The 11,275-nt window shown below is 46.4% G+C and overlaps 1 long non-coding RNA gene across 1 annotated transcript; it reads left to right on the forward strand.

Moving 5' to 3' along the window:
- Window positions 1-1,004: 1,004 nt before the first annotated feature.
- On the forward strand, window positions 1,005-7,716 carry LOC311115547. The gene is made up of 4 exons (XR_014611282.1): window positions 1,005-1,022; window positions 1,272-1,311; window positions 1,809-1,901; window positions 7,369-7,716. It is a non-coding gene; the product is annotated as an uncharacterized lncRNA (long non-coding RNA).
- The last annotated feature ends 3,559 nt before the right edge of the window (window positions 7,717-11,275 follow it).

The following is an 11,275-nucleotide window of genomic DNA, read 5'->3' on the forward strand; positions in this document are numbered from 1 at the left end:
CCCCTATATCTTTATCATGATAATGAACAGTGCAGGGTAAGATAACACCCCTATATCTTTATCATGATAATGAACAGTGCAGGGTAAGATAACACCCCTATATCTTTATCATGATAATGAACAGTGCAGGGTAAGATAACACCCCTATATCTTTATCATGATAATGAACAGTGCAGGGTAAGATAACACCCCTATATCTTTATCATGATAATGAACAGTGCAGGGTAAGATAACACCCCTATATCTCTATCATGATAATGAACAGTGCAGGGTAAGATAACACCCCTATATCTCTATCATGATAATGAACAGTGCAGGGTAAGATAACACCCCTATATCTTATCATGATAATGAACAGTGCAGGGTAAGATAACACCCCTATATCTTTATCATGATAATGAACAGTGCAGGGTAAGATAACACCCCTATATCTTTATCATGATAATGAACAGTGCAGGGTAAGATAACACCCCTATATCTCTATCATGATAATGAACAGTGCAGGGTAAGATAACACCCCTATATCTTTATCATGATAATGAACAGTGCAGGGTAAGATAACACCTCTATATCTTTATCATGATAATGAACAGTGCAGGGTAAGATAACACCCCTATATCTTTATCATGATAATGAACAGTGCAGGGTAAGATAACACCCCTATATCTTTATCATGATAATGAACAGTGCAGGGTAAGATAACACCCCTATATCTTTATCATGATAATGAACAGTGCAGGGTAAGATAACACCCCTATATCTTTATCATGATAATGAACAGTGCAGGGTAAGATAACACCCCTATATCTTTATCATGATAATGAACAGTGCAGGGTAAGATAACACCCCTATACCTTTATCATGATAATGAACAGTGCAGGGTAAGATAACACCCCTATATCTTTATCATGATAATGAACAGTGCAGGGTAAGATAACACCCCTATATCTTTATCATGATAATGAACAGTGCAGGGTAAGATAACACCCCTATATCTTTATCATGATAATGAACAGTGCAGGGTAAGATAACACCCCTATATGTTGTTACGTTGATTTATTTAGATAAGATGTCTTCATGTTGTTATGTTTTAGTGGTAATTATTCATAGATTCAGATAGATTTCAATCACATGTTAACTCCAGTGGGATATTCCTTAGTGTACAGCATGCAGAGGACTAGAGGTCTAGGAGGAATGAATGGAGACAGAGAAAAGGTTGTTTTATAATATGATGCTTTGGTTAATATCATGCCTGTGCTTTGTGTTTGCAGGGTGGAATACAGTACCTTTGATATACTGGAAGACGAGGAGGTAAAACAGCCTCTCTGTATCTGTCTGGGACATTTTGCTTTAGATTCATTTAAGTCGAGGCTTATTTTCTCAGCAGTGAGATTCAAATATGCAGAAAAACAGATCCGTATGTTGTAATTTTAGGTGTTTTGATTCTGAACGCCTCTTCCTTGCAACCAAAGTCCCTTGAAGCTTTGAGCCCCCCACAAAACGATGTTGGTGAAACTTAAAGATGTGTAACATTGTTTTGTTGGTGAAACTTAAAGATGTGTAACATTGTTTTGTTGGTGAAACCTAAAGATGTGTAACATTGTTTTGTTGGTGAAACTTAAAGATGTGTAACATTGTTTTGTTGGTGAAACTTAAAGATGTGTAACATTGTTTTGTTGGTGAAACTTAAAGATGTGTAACATTGTTTTGTTGGTGAAACTTAAAGATGTGTAACATTGTTTTGTTGGTGAAACCTAAAGATGTGTAACATTGTTTTGTTCATGTCTCTTCCACTCACCAATCTCCAGGTCAGACAGGGGCTGAAGACATACTCAAACTGGCCAACGTACCCTCAGCTATACGTCAAGGGGGAACTCATTGGCGGGCTGGACATTGTGAAGGTGAGAATGGATTTAGTTTTACACCTTAGGCCAGGGCTACCCAACCCACTTCCTAGAGATCTACTGTCCTGTGGGTTTTCAGTCCAACCCTAATTTAACACACCTGATTCTACTTATTAGCTGCTCAACAAGACCTTAACTAGCTGAATCAGATACGCTAAATTAGGGTTGGACTGAAAACCTACAGGACAGGAGATCTCCAGGATGAGGGTTGGACTGAACCTACAGGACAGTAGATCTCCAGGAAGAGGGTTGGACTGAAAACCTACAGGACAGTAGATCTCCAGGAAGAGGGTTGGACTGAAAACCTACAGGACAGTAGATCTCCAGGAAGAGGGTTGGACGGAAAACCTACAGGACAGTAGATCTCCAGGAAGAGGGTTGGACTGAACCTACAGGACAGTAGATCTCCAGGAAGAGGGTTGGACTGAAAACCTACAGGACAGTAGATCTCCAGGAAGAGGGTTGGACTGATACAGGACAGTAGATCTCCAGGAAGAGGGTTGGACTGAAAACCTACAGGACAGTAGATCTCCAGGAAGAGGGTTGGGCTGAACCTACAGGACAGTAGATCTCCAGGAAGAGGGTTGGACTGAAAACCTACAGGACAGTAGATCTCCAGGATGAGGGTTGGACTGAACCTACAGGACAGTAGATCTCCAGGAAGAGGGTTGGACTGAAAACCTACAGGACAGTAGATCTCCAGGATGAGGGTTGGACTGAACCTACAGGACAGTAGATCTCCAGGAAGAGGGTTGGACTGAAAACCTACAGGACAGTAGATCTCCAGGATGAGGGTTGGACTGAACCTACAGGACAGTAGATCTCCAGGAAGAGGGTTGGGCTGAACCTACAGGACAGTAGATCTCCAGGAAGAGGGTTGGACTGAAAACCTACAGGACAGTAGATCTCCAGGAAGAGGGTTGGGCTGAACCTACAGGACAGTAGATCTCCAGGAAGAGGGTTGGACTGAAAACCTACAGGACAGTAGATCTCCAGGATGAGGGTTGGACTGAACCTACAGGACAGTAGATCTCCAGGAAGAGGGTTGGACTGAAAACCTACAGGACAGTAGATCTCCAGGAAGAGGGTTGGGCTGAACCTACAGGACAGTAGATCTCCAGGAAGAGGGTTAGACTGAAAACCTACAGGACGGTAGATCTCCAGGAAGAGGGTTGGACTGAAAACCTACAGGACAGTAGATCTCCAGGAAGAGGGTTGGACTGAACCTACAGGACAGTAGATCTCCAGGAAGAGGGTTGGACTGAAAACCTACAGGACGGTAGATCTCCAGGAAGAGGGTTGGACTGAAAACCTACAGGACAGTAGATCTCCAGGAAGAGGGTTGGACTGAAAACCTACAGGACAGTAGATCTCCAGGAAGAGGGTTGGACTGAAAACCTACAGGACAGTAGATCTCCAGGAAGAGGGTTGGACTGAACCTACAGGACAGTAGATCTCCAGGAAGAGGGTTGGACTGAAAACCTACAGGACGGTAGATCTCCAGGAAGAGGGTTGGACTGAAAACCTACAGGACGGTAGATCTCCAGGAAGAGGGTTGGACTGAACCTACAGGACGGTAGATCTCCAGGAAGAGGGTTGGACTGAAAACCTACAGGACAGTAGATCTCCAGGAAGAGGGTTGGACGGAAAACCTACAGGACAGTAGATCTCCAGGAAGAGGGTTGGACTGAACCTACAGGACAGTAGATCTCCAGGAAGAGGGTTGGACTGAAAACCTACAGGACAGTAGATCTCCAGGAAGAGGGTTGGACTGATACAGGACAGTAGATCTCCAGGAAGAGGGTTGGACTGAAAACCTACAGGACAGTAGATCTCCAGGAAGAGGGTTGGGCTGAACCTACAGGACAGTAGATCTCCAGGAAGAGGGTTAGACTGAAAACCTACAGGACGGTAGATCTCCAGGAAGAGGGTTGGACTGAAAACCTACAGGACAGTAGATCTCCAGGAAGAGGGTTGGACTGAACCTACAGGACAGTAGATCTCCAGGAAGAGGGTTGGACTGAAAACCTACAGGACAGTAGATCTCCAGGAAGAGGGTTGGACTGAACCTACAGGACAGTAGATCTCCAGGAAGAGGGTTGGACTGAAAACCTACAGGACGGTAGATCTCCAGGAAGAGGGTTGGACTGAAAACCTACAGGACGGTAGATCTCCAGGAAGAGGGTTGGACTGAACCTACAGGACGGTAGATCTCCAGGAAGAGGGTTGGACTGAAAACCTACAGGACAGTAGATCTCCAGGAAGAGGGTTGGACTGAAAACCTACAGGACAGTAGATCTCCAGGAAGAGGGTTGGGCTGAAAACCTACAGGACAGTAGATCTCCAGGAAGAGGGTTGGACTGAAAACCTACAGGACAGTAGATCTCCAGGAAGAGGGTTGGACTGAAAACCTACAGGACAGTAGATCTCCAGGAAGAGGGTTGGACTGAAAACCTACAGGACAGTAGATCTCCAGGAAGAGGGTTGGACTGAAAACCTACAGGACAGTAGATCTCCAGGAAGAGGGTTGGACTGAAAACCTACAGGACAGTAGATCTCCAGGAAGAGGGTTGGACTGAAAACCTACAGGACAGTAGATCTCCAGGAAGAGGGTTGGACTGAACCTACAGGACAGTAGATCTCCAGGAAGAGGGTTGGACTGATACAGGACAGTAGATCTCCAGGAAGAGGGTTGGACTGAAAACCTACAGGACAGTAGATCTCCAGGAAGAGGGTTGGACTGAAAACCTACAGGACGGTAGATCTCCAGGAAGAGGGTTGGACTGAAAACCTACAGGACAGTAGATCTCCAGGAAGAGGGTTGGACTGAAAACCTACAGGACAGTAGATCTCCAGGAAGAGGGTTGGACTGAAAACCTACAGGACAGTAGATCTCCAGGAAGAGGGTTGGACTGAACCTACAGGACAGTAGATCTCCAGGAAGAGGGTTGGACTGATACAGGACAGTAGATCTCCAGGAAGAGGGTTGGGCTGATACAGGACGGTAGATCTCCAGGAAGAGGGTTGGAATGATACAGGACGGTAGATCTCCAGGAAGAGGGTTGGACTGATACAGGACAGTAGATCTCCAGGAAGAGGGTTGGGCTGATACAGGACGGTAGATCTCCAGGAAGAGGGTTGGGCTGATACAGGACGGTAGATCTTCAGGAAGAGGGTTGGACTGAACCTACAGGACAGTAGATCTCCAGGAAGAGGGTTGGACTGAACCTACAGGACAGTAGATCTCTAGGAAGAGGGTTGGGCAGCTACAGGACAGTAGATCTCCAGGAAGAGGGTTGGGCTGATACAGGACAGTAGATCTCCAGGAAGAGGGTTGGACTGAACCTACAGGACAGTAGATCTCCAGGAAGAGGGTTGGGCTGATACAGGACAGTAGATCTCCAGGAAGAGGGTTGGGCTGATACAGGACGGTAGATCTCCAGGAAGAGGGTTGGAATGATACAGGACGGTAGATCTCCAGGAAGAGGGTTGGACTGATACAGGACAGTAGATCTCCAGGAAGAGGGTTGGGCTGATACAGGACGGTAGATCTCCAGGAAGAGGGTTGGGCTGATACAGGACGGTAGATCTTCAGGAAGAGGGTTGGACTGAACCTACAGGACAGTAGATCTCCAGGAAGAGGGTTGGACTGAACCTACAGGACAGTAGATCTCTAGGAAGAGGGTTGGGCAGCTACAGGACAGTAGATCTCCAGGAAGAGGGTTGGGCTGATACAGGACAGTAGATCTCCAGGAAGAGGGTTGGACTGAACCTACAGGACAGTAGATCTCCAGGAAGAGGGTTGGGCTGATACAGGACAGTAGATCTCCAGGAAGAGGGTTGGGCTGATACAGGACAGTAGATCTCCAGGAAGAGGGTTGGGCTGATACAGGACAGTAGATCTCCAGGAAGAGGGTTGGACTGATACAGGACAGTAGATCTCCAGGAAGAGGGTTGGACTGAACCTACAGGACAGTAGATCTCCAGGAAGAGGGTTGGACTGAAAACCTACAGGACAGTAGATCTCCAGGAAGAGGGTTGGACTGAACCTACAGGACAGTAGATCTCCAGGAAGAGGGTTGGGCAGCTCTGCCTTAGACCATTATTGCACTTATTACCACCACTTAGGCATATATTTGTCTCCCGAGTGGCGCAGTGGTCTAAGGCACTGCATCGCAGTGCTAGCTGTGCCACTAGAGATCCTGGTTCGAATCCAGGCTCTGTCGTAGCCGGCCGCGACCGGGAGACCCATGGGGCGGCGCACAATTGGCCCAGCGTTGTCCAGGGTAGGGGAGGGAATGGCTGGCAGGGATGTAGCTCAGTTGGTAGAGCATGGCGTTTGCATGGCGGTTGTGGGTTCGATTCCCACGGGGGGCCAGTATGAAAAATTTAAAAAAATAATAATGTATGCACTCACTAACTGTAAGTCGCTCTGGATAAGAGCGTCTGCTAAATGACTAAAATGTAAATGTAAATGTAAATATTCAGCCTGGTCCAGGACTAAAAACCATTCACAAGGGAGATTCTCCATTAAAATAGCTTTTTAGTCCCAAACTAGGCTTAATCTGTGTCCCGGGAAACCGACCCTTATACTATCAACCGGACAGACAGAGACAACAGCAGTACCACAGTCTCTCCACCTGGTGTCACTAAAGCACCGTGTTCTGTTAGCTTACCCTGCTTAATGTCCTCACCCATGTACAGTCAGGTAAGCGGCATGGAGGGTTCATCCTCCGTAAAATAAAAAGCACAGAGGAAAAGATGATCTAATGTAAATACCAAGGTTTCTTAGTGAACTACATTAAACCATGCTAGGGAGGTTACACAGCATGCAGATAATAATGTCCCAAGGGTGTATCTAACAGTAATCCTCTTATTGGTATGCCTACTTATTTCACCAAGAGCCTTGCTTTGTATAAACTAGGCCTCTACTCCGGGGGGCTTACAGCAGCATATTGCCCAACAGTAGCTAGAGATTAAAGTCAGCTGTTCAGTTCAGTTCTAATAGATCACCTGTCAATCACTATTCTTTCAAGGACTGCATTGTGATAACATGAGTTTCATGAGACAGGAGTTCTCTGTGAATTTATTCGTAGTTAGTTTCACGAGACGGGAGTTCTCTGTGAATCTATTCGTAGTTAGTTTCATGAGACAGGAGTTCTCTGTGAATCTATTCGTAGTTAGTTTCATGAGACAGGAGTTCTCTGTGAATCTATTCGTAGTTAGTTTCATGAGACAGGAGTTCTCTGTGAATCTATTCGTAGTTAGTTTCATGAGACAGGAGTTCTCTCTGTGAATCGATTCATAGTTATTGTGCATCAATAGAATATTTATTTCTGGATCCTGTTGGAATGGGGCTTACATGATGGACCCAATAGGCTGTTATTTTCTCATGTATCATGATCAGCCGGTACGAAGATCAGACCTGTATTGACACGTGTGTTCTGTGTTTTTTTTTTTACAGGAGCTTAAAGAGAGCGGAGACCTTCCTTCAGTCCTTAGGGGTGAATGCTAGATGCCGGTAGCACTGTCACTGTGATGGGAATAAAGCTATGGACTACTGCACACTTCCTTACCCTCTATCGTCTTAGAACTTCCTTAACCTCTCACTTAAAAAGCCAACAGGGTCACGGTGAATGCATTCTGGAGGTACAAGAGATGAAATAGGGTCCTATATTCTCCACCCATTGATTTCTTAACATAGCACAGGTGTACACGTATCAAAAGAGATGTGTCCAAGTTAACCCAATTGATCAAAGTGCGTTTTGCCACCATCAGTTGCAAATGGAATAAAGTCGTCCATGATGCTGCCTGACTGTTTTTTAATGATTTTTTTCTTCTTTGGAAACTTAGTGCAGAGAGCGCAGCGGTCAGACCACAGAACCTATAGAACGGGCCTCCCCAGTCAAGTCAATGATGACATAATGGGTGGACTGGCAGTCATTCCATAGATCAGTGGTCCCTTCACTTTATCACATGTTGTTATGTTACAGCCTTATTCTAAAATTGATTAAATCGTTTCTTAAATCTGCACACACTACCCCATAATGACAAAGCAAAAACAGGTTTAGAAATGTTTCCAAATGTATTACAAAAAATGTAAAACTGATATCTTATTTACATAAGTATTCAGACCCTTTGCTATGAGATTCGAAATTGAGCTCAGGTGCATCTTGTTTCCATTGATCATCCTTTAGCAGTTTATACAACTTGATTGGAGTCCACCTGTGTACATAATTTGGAAAGGCACTCACCTATATAAGGTTCCACAGTTGACAGTGCATGTCAGAGCAAAAACCAAGCCGTGAGGTCAAAGGAATTGTCCGTAGAGCTCCGAGACAGGATTGTGTCGAGGCACAGATCTGGGGAAGGGTACCAAAACATGTCTGCAGCATTGAAGGTCTCCAAGAACAGTGGCCTCATTCTTGAATGAAAGAAGTTTGGAACCACCAAGACTCTTCCAAACTGAGCAATTGGGGGAGAAGGGCCTTGGTCAAGGAGGTGACCAAGAACCCAATGGTCACTCTGACAGAGCTCCTCAGTGGAGATGGGGGAAACTTCCAGAAGGACAACCATCTCTGCAGCATTTCACCAATCAGGCCTTTATGGTAGAGTGGCCAGACGGAAGCCACTCCTCAGTAAAAGGCACATGACAGCCCGCTTGGAGTTTCCACTTAGGAGAAATGAGTAGACCTGTGCCACCACCGCGACAATCAGATGCTCTTGGGCTATGAGAGAGAACATAGTCAGGTGAAGAGAGAGCAGCTGGACTAGCAGTGTTCTCTGGGGGGATCCATGTCTCCATCAGGGCCAAAAAGTCTAGGGAGTGAAGGGCAGCATAGGCTGAGATTAACTCTGTGTTCTGGAACGCAGATTGGCAGTTCAAAACGCTGCCAGAGACCCGGAATTCCACATGGGTTGTGCGCGCAGGGTCCACTAAATTAGAAGAGGAGCAGCCAAGGGGTGAGGAGCGTCTGTAAAGCCTACAGGGAGAGGAGCAGCCAAGGGGTGGGGAGCGTCTGTAAAGCCTACTGGGGGAGGAGCAGCCAAGGGGTGGGGAGCGTCTGTAAAACCTACAGGGAGAGGAGCAGCCAAGGGGTGGGGAGCGTCTGTAAAGCCTACAGGGGGAGGAGCAGCCAAGGGGTGGGGAGCGTCTGTAAAGCCTACAGGGAGAGGAGCAGCCAAGGGGTGGGGAGCGTCTGTAAAGCCTACAGGGAGAGGAGCAGCCAAGGGGTGGGGAGCGTCTGTAAAGCCTACAGGGAGAGGAGCAGCCAAGGGGTGGGGAGCGTCTGTAAAGCCTACAGGGAGAGGAGCAGCCAAGGGGTGGGGAGCGTCTGTAAAGCCTACAGGGGGAGGAGCAGCCAAGGGGTGGGGAGCGTCTGTAAAGCCCACAGGGAGAGGAGCAGCCAAGGGGTGGGGAGCGTCTGTAAAGCCTACAGGGAGAGGAGCAGCCAAGGGGTGGGGAGCGTCTGTAAAGCCTACAGGGGGAGGAGCAGCCAAGGGGTGGGGAGCGTCTGTAAAGCCTACAGGGGGAGGAGTGAACTGGGATGGAAACACATAGTTACCAAAGCTACAAAAGAGCAAAATTAGATCTGAAAAGGTAAGATACTGAAGTGAGAGAGTGGTGTGGAGCCTTCCTCTCTTCACTTCCTGGAGTAACTTGTCAGAACCGTCTTTGTTTTCGGCAACAGTCTTAGAACCACTGCTTACAGCTGCTGCTGAGAAACTATGGGAGACAAAAAGACCGCACTAGACCACAACACTTATCACTCCTGTAGAGATCAGGAGTCCTCAGGCTATAGAATGATTCAGTGTGGATCATTAAGACATTCACACTGATCAGTCTCCCCTGTTATCTCACAGAAGCATTTATTTAACCTTTTATTTCTTTCATCTTTTATTTATTCAACCATTTATTTATTCAACCTTTATTTAACCTTTATTTAAGCATGCACAGTCACCTAATACAGCAGGGATGGTGTTGTAGGTAGACATACACTGGCAAGGCAGGGCACTCATTTTATCTAAAGTGAGATCCACTGCCACAGTGTCGGGGTAATGAAGTGTGTGTGTGTGTGTGCGTCGGTCGGGAGGTGGTCTGCACACCAGAGTTAATACAAGTAAACAAAGCATTCATATTCATTGACTGTGGTGAGCCAGGCATCCGTGTGCTCACCTCACCTCACCTGACACACACACACACACACCTGGCTCTGAGCCAGGGGCTTAGTGGTGGTGCCATTAGGGCTGAACAGCCCCCCTCCTCTCCCTCCTCACCCCCTCCTCTCCCTCCTCACCCCCTCCTCACCCCATCATCTTCCTCACCTTGGAGTACATCTGTCTCTCCTGAGGTAATTCTGGTTTTCCAGTAAATCCACTGTGTCTCTCCTGAGGTAATTCTGGTTCTCCAGTAAATCCGCTGTGTCTCTCCCGAGGTAATTCTGGTTCTCCAGTAAATCCACTGTGTCTCTCCTGAGGTAATTCTGGTTCTCCAGTAAATCCACTGTGCGTGTGACTGACTGACTGAGGCCCTGTGCTACCCCCCTCCGCCTCTCCTCCCCTCCTCTCTTTCCCTCTATCCACCTCTCCACACATCCCAGCCTCCTCACATCCCATGGCATTTTCTCAGCACACAGCTCTCTCTCGCCTTCTCTCTCTTAAACACACACTCCACACTACAGTGCTCAGGAGGACTGTCTCCTTTCCACCAATTCACTCTGATTGCCAAGTTGTTATTCCAGTCAGTGAGAAATCATGACTCCTGCCTGTTAGTGATGGCTGACAGAGAGAGAGATGCTGTTAATGTTAATGGGTGTTTATAATGGGGTTAGATGCAGATGGAAACACCAATGTGTAATTCCCTAGATCAACCACAGGGAGGAGCACTCATTTAGTCTGTCCAATAACCCAACAACATGTAGAGACTGGGCCTGATGCTATTTCGGGGGAAATATTGTAATGCAGATCTGTTTCCGCTATGTATCCCATCTTTTGTATGCATTTTTCATTGTTTGTTTAGATTGTTTTTGGGAAGGAATCTTGGGACAGAATGGTGGAATTTCTACTGTTGTAAATCCTAAATTGCAGTGTACACCCATGATTAAATAATGACAAGTCATAAAGATGTCATGAGCTCAAATGGCTTCCTAGACAGGAAGTAACATTTGGGAGATCAGAGACGATTCGTGTCGCTACAGTGTGTGTGTGTGTGTGTGTGTGTGTGTGTGTGTGTGTGTGTGTATAGCTTCCAAAGTAAATATCCCATCCTTTTAGTCTACTGTTGCCTAAGTGCTCTCATTACCAGTTGGGATACAACTATTCAGGCATACGCTTATTACATTTAGAAGTTAAACCAAAATGCAAAATGTGTT

The sequence above is a fragment of the Coregonus lavaretus genome, assembly GCF_964263955.1.
Source record: "Coregonus lavaretus genome assembly, contig: HAP1_SCAFFOLD_152, whole genome shotgun sequence".
NCBI classification, from domain to species: Eukaryota; Metazoa; Chordata; class Actinopteri; order Salmoniformes; family Salmonidae; genus Coregonus; species Coregonus lavaretus.